The sequence below is a fragment of the Staurois parvus genome, unplaced genomic scaffold (genome assembly GCF_062004578.1).
Source record: "Staurois parvus isolate SC_StPar_1 unplaced genomic scaffold, SC_StPar_1.0 ptg000162l, whole genome shotgun sequence".
Taxonomy (NCBI): domain Eukaryota; kingdom Metazoa; phylum Chordata; class Amphibia; order Anura; family Ranidae; genus Staurois; species Staurois parvus.
This window is the reverse complement of record NW_028317958.1, coordinates 5,263,830-5,275,986: the sequence shown is the minus strand read 5'-3', so window position 1 is coordinate 5,275,986 and position 12,157 is coordinate 5,263,830. Positions and strand designations below refer to the sequence as shown.

Below are 12,157 nucleotides of genomic sequence, written 5' to 3'. Positions count from 1 at the left end.
TTTAACTCCATTTGTGCCCTTAAAATGGTTCTAAAGTCAAATACATTAAGGTTAAAAACACTCTACTACCTGTTCTAGCCTTCTTGACCCTAAACACTTACCAGAATCCTCTCAGCAATCCGCTATGCCATCTTCACCACCAGACTTCCCACTGCTTGTTCATAGTTTCCTGCTGCTGTCAATAAAATCCTGTGAGGAGGTAGGCTTACTGCCTGTCCGTGTTGTGATCTGAACCTGCGACCTCTGCAGTGCCTGGCAGTAGTTCTTCCTGCTGCGCCATCTAAGATGATGGACAGCTCCCTGACTGATCCCTTGGACAATCTTGCCTTGTCTCATATTTCTTGTTATAACTCTTGTCAGGGTTGGGACACACTATCAGGGATAACAACCCGTCTGGAGATGGAAGCAAGTGACAGTGACGGCTGACGTGGCCCGTGATGGGGTTGGAGGACAGGTGTGCTTCATGTCCCTCACCTTGCAGCTGGACTTTCACTTCGAAACAAAGTCCACCTAGGGACCAGACTGGGGTGGTCATAAAGCAAGGCCTTTAACAGGTGTAAAGCAGTGGCTTCCTGCAATATGTGTGGATGGCAAGATGAAATCAGTACAAAATGATTATGGAATTTATGTGTTAAGTGTTTGGGAAGAGACACGGGACAACTGAGGTATAGGGCATGCTTTACACCCCCATATTAATACAGTTTATCACCTGGGAAGAGAGGAAGAGGAGAGTGTAGTGTCTGTTGGTTCAACGTGGAACTAAAGTGTAAAAAGTTAACTAAGTGGCTGTTGGTCTCTGACCTGCCCTCTAGGGGGTGAACTCCCAGCTTCAAGGGAACATCAGCCTTGGCACTGCCCACAACCTCAACTCCTGATCTGATTCTCCTATTTTTCTAGTCCTCACCTCATCCAGTGTTTGACTGCTGTTGTCAGGAACCGCCTGGTGGTACCTCTAGCAGTCCGCAGGACAGGATTCCCCAGAGCTCGGAGTCTAAGTCCCAGTCTGCTTGTTCACCAGGGCCCCTGATGGTGGGGATGGACTTGGAGCAGACAGGGACCAGGTCACGGCCCCTGAGTACACCCGCCTGTGGTAGAGGGATCCGCCAGAGGTGTATGCAGGTAGAGAGCCTGACGTGAAGAGGCGGAAGGCTGGGTCAGCAACAAGTCACAACAGCAGGTATACCGGAACAGGAACACAGGATGAATAGACCATACGGTAATGAGAGTCTGTGCAGGGCAGATTTAAATAGTGCGCTCTGCCATTGGTGCCAGGCGAGCGTCCGCGATCGCAAATGCGCATGCGTGGCCGCCGCAGCCCAGGTCCTAGTGCCAGCCGTCTAGAATGCATCGGCGTTCTTTGCATGCGCAGACCCTCTTGTTGCCACGATCCCTGACAGCTGTGCTTCCCCTTCTTCTCTTCTGCTTCTCCTACTTCTTTCTGCGATGGTTACACTCTCAGATCCAGCCCTGTGCAGAGATTTTCCTATTCTGGGATTACAATTTTAACACCAGCATTTTGAGAGTGATCAACACACAGAACATATAAAGAGTAACTCTACTTTTGTTGAGAAAAAAACATTTCCCTCTGGGTGATTTATGTACATTGCAAGGATTTTTAGCAAACTTGTTGCAGATTCCTACCTTTTGTTATGTTGAAGAAATATCTGTTTGCCTGTGTCCCTGTGCAGAGTGAATCTGTATGGGATTGGTTTCATAATTGTCAATCAGCTGCTGCACCTGCAGGATTCTAATGAGGAAAAATGCAGGGTCTGTATTCCTTTAGATGTGTTTTACCTTTGGGAGTATCTCACCAAAATGGATATTTTTGTTGCAGAGGATGCCCAAAATCTGACTAGTGTCTTAGTGCAGACTTATGGGAAAATCAGTAAACCAATCACACAAACAGGAAATTACATTTTCAGGGGGCATTCTGTATACCATCTGTGTACAGAACACCTCCAGGTAGCCATATCACATTGCATTTTTCAGAAAATTACAGAGCTGCAGGTTGAAAAGGAAAGGTAATTTTTATAAACATTTAATTACAATATGACTTTTGTCACAATTGTATACGCTACATTACTTTTATTTTTGCTCTTTTTCCCCACGAAATTGGAGTTACCCTTTAACTGAGACATCACAGGATATGATGTTGTAATTCTGAACTTTTGAAAGAAATATAATATAGGGAATTTTTAGGAAAATCTTAGGCCATTACCTAAAAACAACAACTAAAAAATACAAATGCTAAAAACAAGAACTTTATTGTACAAAAATGATTACAGCACACACCCCGAAAAAAAATTAAATAAATGTTTGTATCACTTACTGCCACTACCAGATAGGAATGTAACAGAGTTTACAATATGGAAGACCTGTACAGAGAGTAGAACTGTGGGAGGTGCTCAGCAGCTCCATCCACTGCAGGCTGTCTGTAGGAAAATACAGGAAGGGGAGGAGACAAGACCAGTCATCTTGCACAATGAGAGAGAGCAGCTGTGACCGGTCTTTATTACAGGAAGCTCCTGCACAGAGGTAGTCTCACACTGGATTACTGCACAAATCTGGAAGAAATCCACAAAGCACATCAAGGTTCAAGAAAGAATAAATAAGACTTTTGTATTTAGACAATATTTATTTATCCTGGAGCTAAGCTTTAACCTCCCATGGAAGAATGTTTCCCACAAAAAAACAGAGATGTCTGACCAGCGTTGGATTTTAATTTAATATATTGGGAGGATAATATTGGAAATAATTCTCCTGAGCAGTAGGCATGCTGGTAAATGTATATCACAATTCAGTTTTCAGGTTGTGGTATTAATGGTACATATTTCAGCGTGGCACAAATGGTTTGATTTAACATATTTTTGTGTTTCTTACAGATAAAGCATAAGACCTAATCATTTAATTAGAGACATGACTTTGAAGTGTGCACCACTGTAGGTTTTATAATTGCAATCTAAATTATATTGGCAGAAGCTTGATTATGTTTAAGTGTTTTCTGTTAAGATATAAATGTCAGTCATCATAATTATGCCTTCTGTTGAGTTTTAATTTTGTGTTTTATCTCTTGCACATCTGTATGCAAATGCAGAGATCACCTAAACTTGCTCTGATTCCTCTTATTGGTGTACATGTGCTGCCAATAGATTTAACTGAGTGAAAGCACAGAGATGGGCAATAATGGGGTACTTAGAAGTGCTAGGGTCTTCTTAGAGTGGACCTTCACCCGAAAATGAACATCCCCCCATAATTTTCCTTCCACCCAGACAAATATTAAATTGCAGTTTTTTGTTTTTTTTTCTGGGGACCAATTACTTTGTTTTAGTGGTACCCACTCCCACTTCCTTATTTCTTGCCTAGGTGAGGATGATGTTGCCTTGGGCCTCCCCCAACCGCAGCATTTTGAGATACAAATCACACTTCCCAGAAGGCTACAGAACCAACCTTACACAGGCCTGCCATCCTTGTGATAGCCGGCTCCCAAAACCAAGATGATGGTGCAGAAGACCTGAAGCCTTGAGAAGAATTGGCAGCATGGAAGACAGCTCTGGACTTCCTGGGTTAGTAAGAATCTGCTTCTTAAAAATCAGCAGCTACAGTCAGGGTTGTGGATGAGGAGGTACCACCAGTTCTCCTGTATGGGGCCAAGACCAGCCATTGCCTAAGGCAGCTGGGTGAATCGGATGTGGGCGGGGAGGATGATTGGCACGGGGGGGGGCAATTACTGGAACCAATCCCCTGTATAGCTCTCTCTGCAGCAGTTGAAAGCTGGCTTCTTCTAGTCTCCCTCCTGCTGGCTTTAGCTGTTAAAGAAAGAGCCATACAGGGGATTGGTTCCAGTAATTGTCCCTGTAACTTATCACCCTTCCTGTGCACCATACGTTTTCCCATGCTGCCCAGGCCCCGTGTGTGCCCCCATCCCCCGCAGTGCTGTCGGCTTCCCTCCCCTCCTTACTGCCAGCAGCTGCAAGCACATAGTAGGATCCTTCAGGATGGAGAGTGGTGGAAGAGTCTGGTAAATATGTCACATTTTACCAGCCCCCTTTTTCCCTGAATGAACACAATGAATGTGCTGTACCAATCACTCACTGTGTTAATTCATAACTGAAGCATAGTAAACTGTGTTTTTTTTGGGGGTGGGGGGCTGTTAGGTTGGCTGTATTGGGGCCCTGTGGCTTCTAACAGCAGCCCTGGCTACAGTATTCGTAGCTGCTGACTTTTAATTTTCAGAAGCCTGGGTGAAGTTCTTTTAAATGCTGTACATACTTTTTATTAAAGCAGAAATAAACCTAAAAGTTAAAAGTTTTCAAATGGTGAATGTTAGGATTTTTATGACAGAAGAGACCCTATGACTTCACTTTGCCTGTAAGTATGTCCAGCTTAGTGCAGATTTACCGAATGGCTCTCTGCCAAGACGATGCACAAAGGAGTGATATCAGTTGAACCTGAACTTTCAAGCAGCCGAAGAATTCAAACCTGAAAGGAAGACCAGGAGAAAAGAGAAGCACCCGTAAATGACAGGAGTAGAGATGAGCGAATTTCTCAAAAATTCGATTCGGCTGATTCGGCGAATTCCAGTGTGAAATTCGATTCGATGCGAATTTCTTCGCTACGAAGATGACTTATAAAAAGGGTTTCTAGGCTTCAGAGAGCCTTTAAATTAGTGCAGAACACTGTACCTTTAATTTAAATGCCCTTGGAGATGAGGAAAGAGAAGGAGAAGGAGAAGGATGAGAAGAAGGAGAAGGATGAGAAGAAGGAGAAGGAGAAGGATGAGAAGAAGGAGAAGGAGAAGGATGAGAAGAAGGAGAAGGAGAAGGATGAGGAGAAGGAGAAGGATGAGAAGAAGGAGAAGGATGAGAAGAAGGAGAAGGAGAAGGATGAGAAGAAGGAGAAGGATGAGAAGAAGGAGAAGGAGAAGGATGAGAAGATGGAGAAGGAGAAGGATGAGAAGAAGGAGAAGGAGAAGGATGAGAAGAAGGAGAAGGAGAAGGATGAGAAGAAGGAGAAGGATGAGGAGAAGGAGAAGGATGAGAAGAAGGAGAAGGATGAGAAGAAGGAGAAGGATGAGAAGAAGGAGAAGGATGAGAAGAAGGAGAAGGAGAAGGATGAGAAGAAGGAGAAGGATGAGAAGAAGGAGAAGGATGATAAGAAGGAGAAGGAGAAGGAGAAGGAAAAGCAGAAGGAGAAGGATGAGAAGAAGGAAAAGGAGAAGGATGAGAAGATGGAGAAGGAGAAGGATGAGAAGAAGGAGAAGGAGAAGGATGAGAAGAAGGAGAAGGATGAGAAGATGGAGAAGGAGAAGGATGAGAAGAAGGAGAAGGAGAAGGATGAGAAGAAGGAGAAGGAGAAGGATGAGAAGAAGGAGAAGGAGAAGGATGAGAAGAAGGAGAAGGAGAAGGATGAGAAGAAGGAGAAGGATGAGAAGAAGGAGAAGGAGAAGGATGAGAAGAAGGAGAAGGATGAGAAGAAGGAGAAGGAGAAGGATGAGAAGAAGGAGAAGGAGAAGGATGAGAAGAAGGAGAAGGATGAGAAGAAGGAGAAGGATGAGAAGAAGGATGAGAAGAAGGATGAGAAGAAGGAGAAGGATGAGAAGAAGGACAGTTCTGTGACAGTTTCTGTCTATTTCTGACAGTTCTGGGACATTCACTCCATACAGCTGTTTCAACCGCTGTATGGAGGGAATGTCATGGAACTGTCAGAAATAGACTATTAATGACAGTTCTGGGACTGTCCTTCCATGCAGCGGTTGAAACATTGTATGTATTTGTTTCCATAAATGGATCCATTTATGGAAACAAATAGATACAATGTTTCAACCGCTGTATGGAAGGACAGTCCCAGAACTGTCATTAATAGTCTATTTCTGACAGTTCTATGACATTCCCTCCATACAGCGGTTGAAACAGCTGTATGGAGTGAATGTCCCAGAACTGTCAGAAATAGACTATTTATGACAGTTCTGGGACTGTCCTTCCATACAGCGGTTGAAACATTGTATCTATTTTTTTCCATAAATGACATTCTGCAAATACACTTAGAGGAGCGCTGCAGATACACTTTTTGCCGGCTTGGAATTAATCTTATTTTCATCCTACTTCTTCTTCTTCATCCTCATCCTCATAAGAAGAAAAAGAAGAAGTAGGATGAAAATAAGAATAATTCCAAGCCGGCAAAAAGTGTATCTGCAGCGCTCCTCTAAGTGTATCTGCAGAATGTCATTTATGGAAAAAAATAGATACAATGTTTCAACCGCTGTATGGAGTGAATGTCCCAGAACTGTCATAAATAGTCTATTTCTGACAGTTCTGGGACATTCACTCCATACAGCTGTTTCAACCGCTGTATGGAGGGAATGTCATAGAACTGTCAGAAATAGACTATTAATGACAGTTCTGGGACTGTCCTTCCATAGAGCGGTTGAAACATTGTATCTATTTGTTTCCATAAATGGATCCACTTATGGAAACAAATAGATACAATGTTTCAACCGCTCTATGGAAGGACAGTCCCAGAACTGTCATTAATAGTCTATTTCTGACAGTTCTATGACATTCCCTCCATACAGCGGTTGAAACAGCTGTATGGAGTGAATGTCCCAGAACTGTCAGAAATAGACTATTTCTGACAGTTCTGGGACTGTCCTTCCATACAGCGGTTGAAACATTGTATCTATTTTTTTCCATAAATGACATTCTGCAAATACACTTAGAGGAGCGCTGCAGATACACTTTTTGCCGGCTTGGAATTAATCTTATTTTCATCCTACTTCTTCTTCTTCATCCTCATAAGAAGAAAAAGAAGAAGTAGGATGAAAATAAGAATAATTCCAAGCCGGCAAAAAGTGTATCTGCAGCGCTCCTCTAAGTGTATCTGCAGAATGTCATTTATGGAAAAAAATAGATACAATGTTTCAACCGCTGTATGGAGTGAATGTCCCAGAACTGTCATAAATAGTCTATTTCTGACAGTTCTGGGACATTCACTCCATACAGCTGTTTCAACCGCTGTATGGAGGGAATGTCATAGAACTGTCAGAAATAGACTATTTATGACAGTTCTGGGACTGTCCTTCCATACAGCGGTTGAAACATTGTATGTATTTGTTTCCATAAATGGATCCATTTATGGAAACAAATACATACAATGTTTCAACCGCTGTATGGAAGGACAGTCCCAGAACTGTCATTAATAGTCTATTTCTGACAGTTCCATGACATTCCCTCCATACAGCGGTTTCCGGCAAAAAGTGTATGTGCAGAGTTCCTCTATTCTGCAGATACACTTAGAGGAGCTCTGCAGATACACTTAGAGGAGCTCTGCACATACACTTTTTGCCGGCTTGGAATTATTCTTATTTTCATCCTACTTCTTCTTCTTCTTCTTCTTCTTCTTCTTCTTCATCCTCATCCTCATCCTCTTCTTCTTCTTCTGAGGATGAGGATGAGGATGAAGAAGAAGAAGAAGAAGAAGAAGTAGGATGAAAATAAGATTAATTCCAAGCCGGCAAAAAGTGTATGTGCAGAGCTCCTCTAAGTGTATCTGCAGAATAGAGGAACTCTGCACATACACTTTTTGCCGGCTTGCAATTATTCTTATTTTCATCCTACTTCTTCTTCTTCTTCTTCATCCTCTTCTTCTTCTTCTGAGGATGAGGATAAAGAAGAAGAAGAAGAAGAAGAAGTAGGATGAAAATAAGATTAATTCCAAACAGGCAAAAAGTGTATGTGCAGAGCTCCTCTAAGTGTATCTGCAGAATAGAGGAACTCTGCACATACACTTTTTGCCGGCTTGGAATTATTCTTATTTTCATCCTACTGCTTCTTCTTCTTCTTCATCCTCATCCTCATCCTCAGAAGAAGAGGATGAGGATGAGGATGAAGAAGAAGAAGAAGAAGTAGGATGAAAAGAAGAATAATTCCAAGCCGGCAAAAAGTGTATGTGCAGAGTTCCTCTATTTCTGACAGTTCTCTCACAGCTTCTTCACATGTACAGCGGTTGAAACATCTGTATCCTAAATGGAAACTAATAGATACAAATTAGTTTACTAATTGTATCTATTAGTTTCCATTTAGGATACAGATGTTTCAACCGCTGTACATGTGAAGAAGCTGTGAGAGAACTGTCAGAAATAGAGGAACTCTGCACATACACTTTTTGCCGGCTTGGAATTATTCTTCTTTTCATCCTACTTCTTCTTCTTCTTCTTCATCCTCATCCTCATCCTCTTCTTCTGAGGATGAAGATGAAGAAGAAGAAGAAGTAGGATGAAAAGAAGAATAATTCCAAGCCGGCAAAAAGTGTATGTGCAGAGTTCCTCTATTTCTGACAGTTCTCTCACAGCTTCTTCACATGAACAGTGGTTCAAACATCTGTATCCTAAATGTAAACTAATAGATACAATGTTTCAACCGCTAAACATGTGTTCCTTCTGTCAGAGAACTGTCAGAAATAGCGGAGCTCACTGCAGGGACACTTTTGCCGGCTGATCGGGAAATGTTCGATTCGCGCACCCGAAGTAGGCAAAATTTCGGTTTCGCCGCGAATCGAATATTTCCTGAAATTCGACTCGAATTCCGGTTCGCCTGGTTCGATTCGCTCATCTCTAGACAGGAGCATTGACACTGCAGCACTGAAAGGGATGACTTGAAAGTTACATCTGAATAATGTGCTAATATGTGGTGTATACTACCACAATATGGCTAAAGCTCCTGAGGGTCCGGGGGTTTCATTCTATTTTAACCAATTCAATACCGGGCAATTTTACACCTTCCTGCCCAGGCCATTTTTCAGGTTTCAGCGTTCTCACACTTTGAATGACAATTGCGCGGTCATACAACATTGTACCCAAACTAAAATTTTATCATTTTCTTCACACAACTAGAGCTTTCTTTTGGTGGTAATCACCACTGGGGTTTTTATTTTTTGCTAAATTAACAAAAAAAGACTGAAAATTTTGAAAAAAACACGTTTTTCTTTGTTTCTGTTATAAAAGTTTGTAAATAAATAAGTGTTCTTCATAAATTTAGGCCGAGATGCATTCTGCTACATGTCTTTGGTGAAAATAACCCAAATTAGGATGTATTTTTTAGTTTGTAGGAAAGTTATAGAGTTCACAAACTATGGTATAGATCTGAATATTGATCAATCATGAAGTACTGACAGCCAATCTAATTTCTTGAGGTCCAAGAATGTCAGAACAGTACATATATCCCCCAAATGACCCCTTTTTGCAGAGTAGACAGTCGGACGTACTTCATAAGAGGAATGGCGCGTTTTTTTAAGTTGTATTTTTTTTGTCATAATTTTTCGGAAAATTAAAAAATTAAAAAAATTATTTTCACTATTTTTTTTTTACATACTGTCACCAGTGCAGTACAGCGTCATCATATAACTGGTATGGCGGTGAACAGGGACACTGACTGGTGACAGTATGAAAAAAAAATTATATATTTTTTTTATTATTATTATTTTTAATTTTTTATTACATTTTTTTTATTTTTTTAAAGATTTTTTTTCATATTTTACTATGACCAAAGTAGTACAATGTTACCATAGTAACATTGTACTACTTTGGGGAAGTGATCAGTATTTAATTTTTTTTTTTACACAATTTGCTTATAGCAAAGAATTACTTTGCTATAAGCAAGCATTTACCAGAATTAAATCGATTCATTCTGGTTTTTTTTTTTTTTTTTTTTTTTTGTGCTTAGCTGTGATTTGGCCACAGCTAATCACATGACATGTGCATGTGACCTGCTGTGACCATCACAGCTAGGCCCTAGTATACAATGGATGGCAATGGGGGCCGGTACTCAGATCTGTCATCGGCCGTGTCCGAGGTACACGGCCGGTGACAGATCGCGCCGCTGCGCGGCTCTGCAACCGGGCGAACTGCACATGTGCGGGAGCACGCCAAATGGTGTGCACCCGGAATGGTGATGTATTTTTGCCACCGCCAAACAGCTATAGGCCGGGCGGTTAATGGTTAAGGCAATGCGAAGAGACAACATGTGTAGTAAACTATCCTTACACAATAGAAACAGAAAAAACAAAAATGCGTCATCTTGGGTGACCTACTGGTAATCAATAAAAGATACAAATAAATAAAACACCAAAGTTTATTCACAACATCCAAACAGAAGGGTTTACAATCATAATTGATCATATGAGCATGTTAACAACAGAAACGTTTTTTGTTCATCAAAACAGGTATGTCATAGATTACACCGTCAATGCGTTTCACATTCAGAAATCACTTCTTCAGGACCTCATATTTCCATATGACATATTGTACATACAAGTTTTCTGTTTATTTAAAAAAAAATTCAAAAAAGACACACAAAGACAACATTACAATAATGCATAGGTACATATCTCCAAAGAGTCCTCAAATGATAATCATCTAGCCTGCAAGAGGAGACAATTAGACTGAACGAGAGAGGAAGAAAAAAAAGGAAAAACCACATAATAGCACAAATATACTTCCAAATACAAAGAGTGAACAAGAAAAAAGCATACGAGGGAGGGCCGTCACATCTATCCGGGCTGAGGAGAGGCCAATTGAAAACCAATCAAGAGGGGGAGGTTATATTCTATACAGCTTCAAACCAGTCTGGAGGGTTAGTATAGTTATTTGCTTTCTTCCTTTTCTTGTATCCTTAAGGATATCCTCAGTTTATTATTATTATTATTATTATACAGGATTTATATAGCGCCAACAGTTTGCTCAGCGCCTTACAATATTACGGGAGACAATACAGCAACAATACAGTTTAATACAAGAGGGAAAGGAGGGTCCTGCTCCTTGGAGCTTACAATCTAGGAGAGAGGGGCTAGTGGTACAAAAGGTAATAATTGTGGGGGATGGACTGGTAGGAAGTGTAGAAGATTCCAATATTAGCTGAGGGCAGGATAGGTTTCCCTGTAGAGATTATATTTAACATACTACATTGGTAATATTATAACATATGTGGGGGTCTTTGGATGTAGCAGTTATTTGGTTAAAACCTATATGGGCAGTTGGTATATATGCTCCAGGCTAGTAGCTTTTCCTAAAAATACTGTAGATAGATGTAATTGTGTTATTGTGATGACTTAAATTAACCCTTTTTCTTTTTTGTTATTAATATACATCTAGATTTAATTTCCTCACTGGTTAATATTGGGATTTTCCAGATTGGTTTGAAGCTGCATAGAATATATCCTCCCCTTTTGATTGGTTTGCAGTTGGCCTCTCCACAGCCCGGATAGAAGTGACGGCCCTCCCTTGTGTGCTTTTTTCTTTTCCACTCTTTGTTTTAATAAGTATATTTGTGCTATTATGTGGTGTTTTTTTTCTCTCTCTTCCTCTCGTCTATTCTTCTCCTCTTGCTGATTGGATGATTCCCAGTTGGGGACTCTTTGGAGATAGGTGAGAGGAAAATGTAGATGGCTGTACAGTTCAATTGGACACTTTCCAATATGCAAATGACTTTATTCCAACAAAAAAAACAGTAAAAGACATCTCAGCGCAAGGATACAGGAGACCTGCTGACAAGTCTCATACCGCTAGGCACTTACTAATAACAGCTGCTGAGAGTGCTGCCTCTTAAACACAAACATACAATACATAATGTTTTCTACCTTCAGAGATGCAGGGACAAATTTTTGCTCTCACTCGCTAACCTTTACATGGGTTGATGGGAGCAGTCCCGCATCTATGGAAGTTGTAGCCACATTAGGTCATATATTAAGGTCTACCTCAGTTATATTCTCGGCCTTTTGGCTAAGATCAAGTGTAGTATCTGTTCTTATCAGCCACGACACTCCTTGGTTCTACTTGGATACCTTCAAGTTCATCAGGGAGCAAGGGCTGCAGGGAGTCAAGCCGGACTTGTGGAAGCCAAAGACCATCTACAAGCTCATCCGAGCCAGCGACATTTTGGAGTCGGTTCCAGGCCTGCCTTCAGACACCTGCAAGGTGGTCTGGAGGAATGTTTCTTCTAACATCCTCACCAACAGGCACAAAGACCTGGCATGGATGGCTATCCAGGGGGGACTGCCTCTCAGGACATTTATGCATGCCAGGAACCTGAGCAGATACAGACACTGCCCCTTCTGCATCACCCATGAGGAAACGTCTTATCACGTTTTCTGGGAGTGCTCATTTGCT

The 12,157-nt window shown here is 41.3% G+C and overlaps 1 pseudogene; it reads left to right on the top strand.

Moving 5' to 3' along the window:
• The first annotated feature begins 11,750 nt into the window (after positions 1-11,750).
• LOC149463037 (U2 spliceosomal RNA) lies at positions 11,751-11,900 on the top strand (annotated as a pseudogene).
• Positions 11,901-12,157: the final 257 nt, after the last annotated feature.